At 48.9% G+C, this 10,281-nt stretch overlaps 1 pseudogene; it reads left to right on the top strand.

Moving 5' to 3' along the window:
• Positions 1 to 8,621: 8,621 nt before the first annotated feature.
• Positions 8,622 to 10,003, top strand: LOC144125347 (uncharacterized; annotated as a pseudogene).
• The last annotated feature ends 278 nt before the right edge of the window (positions 10,004 to 10,281 follow it).

Genomic DNA, 10,281 nt, shown 5'->3' with positions numbered 1-10,281 from the left:
TATCGTAGCAAGTTTGACAATGGTACTTACTTAGTTCGGGCGCACATGATGCGAAAACGTAAGCGTCTACGAGAGATCGCCGAGCCAAAACCCGCAAACGACGCTTTTTCGCTTAGAACCGGCAGTGGCGCCATCTGTTTTCGGCAGCGGAAAGCGTCACGACTAGGCCGCCGAGGCGAGCGTTGCAAGGTGCGCGGGCCCTTTGAATATGCCGTTCGGCATTTACTTCATCTTAAGTATTTTCAAATTATAGCACTGAAAAGCAAACCAATTCCAGGCGTATCTCATCATTTGCCCTATTAAAACGATATACACACATTAGGCCGGAAGAACGGCTCTTTTTCTCGCAGGACGCTCCGTAGTCGGAAGGGAATAGTGTGAGCTGTTGAAAGAAACAATACTAATTTATTGGCAGTACACGCCGTACGCTCGTGTGTACGTTCCGTCCATGTGTCCGTATCTTTCTGAACTGTTTTAAGAATGATCTGCCACCGACTCACCCTTGCAGCTGCATTGGTTGGAAAGCTGGCAAGTAAAAGACGTTCAGGCTGCAAAGCAATCAATCCTCAAAGTGGCCTCCTGCAGCGTCTATGCATCGCTGCAACCTGTGAGCGTATTCGCTGAACACTGCAGCTCTCATGTCGTCGCTTATCGTGTCGAATTCTTTTTTTATATGCTCCTGAAGACGCTCAACACTGTGAAGGCTTCCAGCCCTGTAGACGCGCGATTTTATGTATCCCCACACGAAAAAATCGCACGGCGTCAAGTCTGGCGATCGCGGTGGCCAAGACATATTGGGCGACCCACGCCCCATCCACCGGCCCGGAAATTCTTCATTGAGCCATTGTCTAAGTTTGCTTGCCTAGTGAGCAGGGGAGCCATCTTGCTGGAAGATGCATAGCTGCTGCTGCATGTGGTACTCCACCAGCTCCGGCAGAAATCGTTCCTTCAACAGGCGCAGATAAGAGTCAGCAGTCACAGTGTCCTCAAAGAAGAACGGGCCGACCACTCCCTCTCACCAAATTGCGCACCAGACAACAGTCCGTGGCGAGTTCACGGCCCTGGTGTGAGTGAAATGCGGGTTGTTTTTCGACCAGAAACGTGTGCACTGCCGGTTTACTTGGCCGTCCAGGTGAAAAACAGCGTCGTCGCTGAATATCAAAAAATCGAGGCGTCCAGGATCTGCTGTCAGTCTCTGCTGCTCTGAGCGACAGAATGAGACCCGCTGGGCTTTGTCTGCTGGGCTTAAGTGCTGGTGTACACGCACCCTGTACGGACGCCATCCTTTAATCTGAAGTGCTCGGCTCACCGTCGATGGGGCTACGCCGAAAAGAAGCCCAGCACGGGTGCATGTCCTACGAGGGTTGGTTTCAAAGACCCCCTCAACCGCATCACCGATTCCACGGTGTCCCTTTCCTTTATCTTTTCTTGCTTGCCTATTCACAGATCCAGTGTCTTCAAACTTATGGCGCCATTCCGAAACGGCTGTGCGAGACGGTGGCCGCCGACGAAACCGCACCATAAATTGTTTGCGGACGTAGTGCATTGAGTTTCTCTCAATTAGCCACACCACTGCCGCAGCTTTCTCTTTCGCACTGTACGTTGGCATACCGCAGCTCAACACACAACACAGTGCAACGAAGACGTCTAAACAGCAGGGAAGAATAAAAAGTTCGCACCACACAACGAAATTAAACGAGAACAGCAGCTCAGGACTTCGTGGTGTCACCCTCCGATGCTTTCAGAGAGTCCCGAAAGCAGACGAAATGAGCTGAATTGGATAAGCCAATCGGCAGAAGAAGAGATCAAACAATATTCGTATTAAGGTAAAGCCTCTTTAAATCAGTTGTTTTGATATTTTTCTGCTCAATTAGCCGAAAATGTTGTAAGCGCTTCAGGTGAAGCAGACGCAAATGCCGAACGGCCTATTCAAAGGGCCCGCGCTCCTTGCAACGCTCGCCTCGGCGGCCTAGTCGTTACGCTTTCCGCTGCCGAAAACAGATGGCGCCACTGCCGGTTCTCAGCGAAAAGCGTCGTCTGCGGGTTTTGGCTCGCCGATCTCTCGTAGACGCTTACGTTTTCGCATCATGTGCGCCTGAACTAAGTAAGTACCATTGTCAAACTTGCTACGATACAAAAGTTACCATAATACGCAAGCTCTGTGTGCAGTTTCACCGCAAACGAGCCAGCGGTTGAGGCGGGGAAATTTTTGAAAGTGTCAGCGATAAAAACGCACAATACTGTATAATCTTAGAGCGAGTTCTGTAATTCGGGCCCAAGAAAACGTTGCAGCTGTTGTTAACTGAGATTTTTCACCCATATTACAACTTGTTACTAAAACAACATGTATTACTATATGGTTCATATATTTATTTCATTCATGACGCAGCTTATTAACTAGTATATGGCCCTCGAAGAGGCCAAACAGTCGTGACTCACGTGCACTTGCGCAAGCTGGCACGCTCGCCGATTGGCCGCTGTCTTTCCCCTCTTCCTCCTGACCTGCTGGCCCCGCCCTCGCCTACGTCAAATTGACGTCATCCCGCAAAAAAACGGTTCTCCAAAGGAATTGCAACCGCCGCGGTGGCTCAGTGGTTAGGGCGCTCGACTACTGATCCGGAGTTCCTGGGTTCGAACTCGACCACGGCGGCTTCGTTTTTATGGAGGCAAAACGCTAAGGCGCCCGTGTGCTGTACGATGTCAGTGCACGTTAAAGATCCCCGGGTGGTCGATATTATTCCGGCGCCCTCCACTACGGCACCTCTTCCTTCCTTTCTTCTTTCACTCCCTCCTATATCCCTTCCCTTACGGCGCGGTTAAGGTATCCAACGATGTATGAGACAGATACTGCGCCATTTCCTTTCCCCAAAAACCAGATATTATTATTATCACGAAAGAGATGTGGCCTTCGCTTATAATTTACCTGCTTGGGAGAGCAATAAGACATAAATACGCGGAACTTTGACCTATAGACCAGAAGATTGGTTTTTGATGAAATGAAATGGCACAGTAACTGTCTCACAGATCTCTGTGGACAACCGAACCGCGCCGTTAGAGAAGCTATAACGGAGGGAGTGAAAGGAGAAACGAAGAAAGAAGTGCCTTAGTGGAGGGCTCCGGTATAATTTTACTATTAGGGATCAGAACACGAAATAAATTTGAGCGCCGTCATTTTGAAAGTGCTGTCGCGTCATAATCTGAACGCGGACTTTGAGCTGCCATTCGAGGCGACAAGACAGGGCTTCTACGAGAGAAGCGGCTGAATGGTGCTGTGTAAACGCTGCATGACGCCTCAACTGCAGACGTGATTTGTAGAGATCCATTTTATCTTTTGACTTCAGGCGGAGCCGTTCTGTCCACTGGCGATGGGTTTTCCAAGCCCCTTGTCCACCACCGGGGCAAATGCCTCCGGGGAGTGTAAAAATTTCGCGTGCGATTTTATCAAATGATGTGATGTTAGAAGTCGGCCAAACTATGAGGCGGGGTACAATAAAGCTGCAGGCATTGCTATGGACTGCTCATCTGTAGGCCTTCGCTTGGCGCTGTTATGAGGGAATAAGTGTACAGATAGCAGGTCTGAAATCGTTTTCTCAAGCCACTATCTCAAAACCGCCGAGGCTCTCTTGTTGCGAGCCACGAATTACGAACGTACGTAGCCGAGATATTAGGAAATCCGGGGTTCATAGCGGATCGCCCCAGTCGACGAAATTTCCTTCTACTGATCATACTGCGAGCCATCGCGCTGTTTTAGTGCGACCACACAGATCGATGCCGCTAACGTGTAAACACTGAAAACCAAGGCTGTAGCTTCGGGATGCACTTATCCTTCTTGCGCGACCGAGCAGCTGAATTGGCACTGGGTTGCACTGAGTCTTTGTTGTGGTTACGATACTACAGTGGGTACGGGCCGTCAACCACCGTGGACCCCTGGCGCGAGCCGAAGGCCTCAACCAGCCGTCACCACACGTATACAGTGGGGCAGCTCTGCGGCGCACGCAATCTCCGCAGGAAGGAGAGCGGTAGAGCGGCTCATAGCCAAGAAACAGGCTTCCATGTGCTCAACGGAGACGTTTAATCACCCTGTCCCGGAATGCTCTAAGCATACCTGCATGTTTTCATAACACCGTCACTGCATGCTAAACGTTTCGTGATAGGCATACAGTTAGGACGACAATTTCAGACACATACTTGTCCTTTCTACTTGCCTTGTATTTCGTTCTATGCACCTCAGCAGTTCGTATTTGCCGCCGGTCGGCATTTTTAACGCCTGATTGGAAGCGATGCAGGCTGAACACTCCGCAGCGGCAGAGCTCCCGACACACGTCGCGCACATCGCACACAACGCTGCACACCCCAGCTACTTCTTTTTCTCTGGTTGTTAATATAAGCGTAGACAACGTAGTGGGGCCCAGGTGGATTCTTGTACTTCGAGGAGGGTGACACGGACATGTCAAGCACTCCGAAAGGTTACAAAGCACGCTTGTTGTGCATTGCGCAAAGGCATTTTGTTGTGTTTTGGCATCCCGGCGGAAAATGGCGCCTGATGACAGGGTTTGAGGCACACAGGCAGACGACCATTGACTACCGCCCAATGCCGCAGTGACTCTATATCAAGCTCGAAAAAAATAATAAGCGAAGAGGGAGTGTACAGTCTGGGAAGTGATCATAAGCGGGTTTGTCTACAGTTGGGAGCCCTGTTCAAAAAAGAAATGCAGAGATGTCAACAAGAGGATGCAAAATTAATCGACGAACAAATAGAGCTAATAGCAGCCGGCATAGACGAAGCACTAGAGAGAGGCCCCATTAAAAAGTTGAAATGTAATCAGAACCACTAATCAGTAGAAAAATGCAACAAGTAGAACGAGTAAACAGCTGGAGACGAAAGAGGAAGCCACGAAGCTGGTGGAATAAGGAGATCAAGGAGACCATCGAACATCGACAGGTGTCTTCAAGGGAACGAATAGAAGCAAAGAGGGCACAGTTATCTGAAGAGGAATTAGGCCAAAAATGGGAATCTTATCCGCATAAGAAAGAGCACGTGCAGGTCCTCATCCAGGTTAAAATAAAGCATCCCTCTGATCGCTGGCTGGCTGAATTTCGCGATACAAATTAAGGGGGGTCAAGAGAATTCTAGAACCGTATAAGCTGGCTGGGTAAAACGAATCTTAGAAGGCAGGAACAGATTCAAGATGCTGAGGGAAAATGTTTAGAGGTAAACGACGCTGTCAACTACATTACATCAGTTATAGCTGAGTCATTTAGGAACGACGATAGGGCAGTCTCCCCGAATGAGGAAGCAACTCAGTAAAACACAATAGAAAACAGCTTAGAACTAACCAGTCTTAACTGAAAATAGGCAGAAGCAAATATTCCTAAGTGCAGATCATCAGGGATAGATGAAATTCCAATCTATCTGATCAAAGAAATTTGCCAAAGAAGCAAGGAAACGCTGATAAAAGCATTGGAATCACTCATAACAAATAAGCAAATTCCGCACAGCTGGAGCTCCGCCGCGGTGGCACAGTGGTTAGGCGCTCGGCTACTGGTCCGGAGTACCCGGGATGAAACCCGATCGCGGCGGCCGCGTATCGATGGAGGCGAAACGCAAAGGCTAGTGTGCTGTGCGAATGTCAGTGCACGTTAAAGATCCCCAGGTGGTCCAAATTATTCCGGAGCCCTCCACTACAGCACCTCTTCCTTTTTTTCTCCAAGTCCCTCTTTTATCTCTTCCCTGCTGCTGCTGCTGCTGTTGTTGACAGGAAGAAAGGAAAGTGGTCAGACCTGCCTACTGGCTCAAGCCGAACCAGGCTCGCTGCCGCGTGCTGAAAGTAGGAGAGTTAAAGGGTAGGAGAGCCAATATAGAATGAAATGGTGCGTGCTAATATGCCCCGCGCTGATCCTGGAGGCAGTGCAATAACGTACCGACCCGTGTCAGAGGGCTTCAAGCCGAGCACTCCACCATATTCCGAAAATAAGCTTAATACCTTGGGTCCAAGGACCCGCTGCAGATATTAAATAAGGTATCAGATATCAGGTATCTGATATCGGCGCGGTTCAGGTGTCGGCCGAGATGTGAGACATATACTGCTCCATTTCCTTCCCAAAAACCAATTTTCAATTTTCAACATGAAAGAAAGAGGTTGCGTAGTAGAGAGCTCCGGAGTAATTTCGACCACCAGGGGATCGTTAACGTGCATTGACATCGCACAGCACACGGGAGCCTTTGCGTTTCGCTTCCATCGAAACGCGGCCACCGCGGTTGGGTGCGGAACCCGGGTACTCCGAGTTCCGCACCGGAGTCGAGCACCCCAACCACTGGGCCACTGCGTCGGGTGAGGCATGAATATTCGCCTAGTGGCCAAGATGATGCAGAGAGGGCGCAAGGCGATAAGCTGAGTTAAAGTGTCGCGAATAGAGTCACTGGAACTATGAATGTACCGCAGCTGTCGTTTCTTTGCCGCCGCGCTGCCTATAGGCGAGTTGCGATCACGTGATTTTTAGCCGCCATTGATATTCCACTCGCTCTCGGAGCCAGAGGGCGCACTGCTTCCGAGGTGGTTTGCTGGCGTGTTTTATGAAGTAACTCGTTCAGTGTCGCGTTTTGTGCGTGTGTGCGCGAGAGTGGGGTCTGCGCGTGTGGGTGTGCTCTGTGTGCGTCTACGTGTGCGAGTGTCTGTTTACGCGTGACTGTGTGCGTCTGTGCGCGCGTGCGTGTGTGTGCGCGTGTGTGTTTGTGACAGCTATATGTTTTCGGAGAGGTTTCTTTACGAGTTTTTTTTCTTTGCTGCACATTGGTATTTGCTAATGAGGTTTAATTAAAAAATGTGGAATTTAACATCACCAAACCGCACGTTAGCAATGAGGGACGGCGATGAGAGGCATTTGGGTGAATTTAGACCGCCTTAGGTTATTTAACGCGTACTTACATCAGACTGCACACTGGCGTTTTTGTATTTCGCCTCCATCGAAATACAACCTCAACGTGTCCGCAGTCTAAGGCCACATTCTCAGAGCCGGTTTTTCTCTTCCTCCGTCGCCTCCGTCGCCGCCGGAGCCGAAGGAGGGGGATTTTTTTGGACCGCTTTCAAACCACCGAATTCGGGAGGCCGGTGCCGCTGGGCCCTGCTCTACGTTTCCGGCGAGCGGCGGCGACGGAGCCCCGCCCCACGAAAAACGGGCCAGTCACAGCGCGAGCTCGCCTCAGGTGACCCACCGATTGCTTGCTGCGATCGAGAGATGGCGCTGGCGAGCGTCGCGGCTTCCCGTCACTAGACAGTTTTATACCCCTGTCACACGGGCATTTCGAGGGCCCTCGAACCGATCGTCTATCGACTCAAAGGCGATCGAGCGCTGCCACACGGGCAGTTTCAATGGCGATCGAGTCAATAGCCTATCGAGTCAACGGAGTAGCGCAGAACTCCATCGAGATTTCGAGGGCCTTCGAGCGCTGCCCAAGGTTGCTAGCGTTACTTCGAGCGGCGCCAAGCGCACTTTCGTACACGACACATTCACAGTGCAAAAGCATGAACAAACATTATTCGCATAAAATATAATACAAGCAGCCTGTAAAATTATTTTAAAATTATATTAGACTGGTTTTAAGTGCATTAATTTTGCGTTGCAATCTTTGCGTTGCTTGCGTACTTAACGTTGACAACATGGCGGCACCCTGCCCGCCCGCTTCACCGCGATAACAGCTTCGTCGCTAATCCCTCAAAGCAATATCGTGTTCTAAGCTGTTGTATTCGGCTTCGATTTGCCCATTCTTACCCTCGCATAAGGTTTCAAGAGACAAATAGCTCTTGTTTTTCAGGTATCATGGCGATTTCCCAGGTCTTAAGCCTGACGAAGCAGCGCTCCGACGCAGTTGGACTGGTTTGGTTTTGGCTCGTCTTGTATTAGAGTGGCTACAGCAGTCTATGCATATGTCCGTCGCGTACGTGCAATTAAAAGGGTGTTGAACGACTTTCGCGTATGCGTGTATTTCAGCATCTAGTATACATTTATGAAATGTTTTTGTTATTTTTGCAAAATCCAAAGTAACGATTGTGGCGCCACACATCCGTGGCGTAAGACACGAGAACCATTTCAATGGCCATTGAGATTTGCCGTGTAGCAGCGGCGAGTTCGATGGCGATTGAGAATCTCGAAGACCCTCGACTCGAGGGTGATTGAAACTGGCCGTGTGACAGGGGTATTAGTTGACCGGAGCGGCGGTCCCGCTCCGCTCACGGTAGCACGGTAAGCGGTAGCGGAGCGCTGACACCGAAATCGTTTTTAGTTGCGCGTGGAACGAATTTTCCTTAGCGGAGGGCTCTCGTAGCGCCCTCTGTGCAAATAAACTGGAAGCACTACATCTGGTAAACGATATAGGGTCATTATTTCTGTTTACGCTGTAAAACATACTCTTTATTGTACCATTTTATATGCAGCTGAAAATAATTTAGGTAGCAGAAATGTTTTTAACATATATTGATGTACTTCGACAGGTCGGGTCTTCTCGATATCCAAAGCAAGCCAACCGTAGCTCTAGCCACTGGTTTACTAGTTTTTTCCGACGTTGATTTCATGGGCCACTGTGTTACGTACTTACACCTGTATTTCCTACGTCTACAAAAACGATGCCAAAGCCGCGAAGCATTCTTGAAGACCCGCTTCTAATGTCCACTTTGAAGTGGACAGAAATTGAAGACATTCTACGTCTGGAAGTCTTCAGCACGGAACGAATGGGCCCACTTTCTTCTCATGGCTTGTTCAATATCGAGGAAACTGACGACGGAGTCTTCCGCACTCTGTTTCGGTTTGAGAAGAGCCACTTGCGGAGGCTTCGGAGTGCGCTGTTGCTGCCCGACGTTTTATACTGGGCTCAGGAGGTTCCGGTACCCGGCGATGAGGCCCTTTGCACAGCCTTGCGCAGACTAGCCTACCCGAACCGGCTGTGTGACCTGGAGTGCTTGTTCAGACGGCACTATTCAGTCATTTCGAGCATAACGAACAAAGTCTTCGTCCACATCCAGGACAGGTTCAAACACTTGTTGGACGACATGAACCACCATTCGTGGCTGGACCTTGCGGCTCTGGAAAAGTTCTCCTAGGTAGCGCTCTCACGCTAGTTTCTTTTCTTGCGAATATTTATAACAGGACTTTTGTCTTTTATTTTTTGCTTTCCAGGCCGTCCGTTCTAAAGGGGCACCGCTAGAAAACTGCTGGGCTTTTATTGATGGCACGGCAAGAGCAATCTGCCGTCCATCCAGAGATCAGAAGCTTTTCTTCTCTGGCCATAAGCGCACCCACGCTTTAAAATATCAGGCCATTATGTGCCATAACGGCATTATTTGCCAACTGGACGGGTCATATCCTGGAAGCGAGCACGATGCAGGTAAGTTCAGGACACTGATAAATCATGTATCAAAAATGTTCTTGCAAAATGAGCATGTTCCATTTTTTTGCTTTATAGCATTTTTTTCCTGAAGACCTCAATTTGTCTGGTACTGTATGAGACAGTACAAAGCTATGAGAATGTGAAACAGTTATGTTACTAATTGTACTTTTTTTAGGGATCCTGAGGGAGAGCCACACTTATGAAAAGCTTGAGAAGCTTGTCCAGGGCCGCAATTATTGCATTTACGGGGACCCAGCATACCCTTTGAGGCCTCTTTTGATGAAGCCTTATGGCAAAACCCGTGCAACAGCACAACAGTTAGCCTTCAATAATGTCATGAGTTCTGTACGGCAGTCAGTGGAGTGGGGATTTGGAAAAATCTCTAGCAACTTCGCTTTCTTGGATTTTCGAAAAAATCAAAAACTGTTCAAACAAAAGTTAGAATGCATGTACAAAGTGAGTGCAATACTTGCCAATTGCCACACCTGCTTGTACGGCTCTCAAGTGTCCAGTTACTTTGGACTAGAACCTCCAATACTGGAGCAATATCTTGCTCCTCTGGGTCGCAAGAATACTAGGGATGCGTGTTTTCTTGCATATGCATGCACGCTTTATCTTTAAAATATTTTTTCCTTATCACTGCTTTCACAGTCCTGTAGTACTTTCCACTCCTATCATTACAAGTATGATTTTTGAAAATAAATATGCAACAAGAAATGGTGAGAAGGTAGAAAATGCACTGCTTTCCAAGCGGGAAGAGCATCAGCGTTTTAAAATGTCTTCCCGTCACTGTTGCGCTAGACAACACAGCTGTGTTGAACAGTCTTCTGCGCTTATTCAATATAAGAAAACAATTGCAGAGGTGCCTTGTTGATAATGAAATAAGAATTTAATAGAGA

This window comes from Amblyomma americanum, chromosome 1 (assembly GCF_052857255.1).
Source record: "Amblyomma americanum isolate KBUSLIRL-KWMA chromosome 1, ASM5285725v1, whole genome shotgun sequence".
NCBI lineage: Eukaryota > Metazoa > Arthropoda > Arachnida > Ixodida > Ixodidae > Amblyomma > Amblyomma americanum.
Note: the sequence above shows the minus strand (reverse complement) of the source record. Positions and strands in the feature narration are given on the sequence as shown.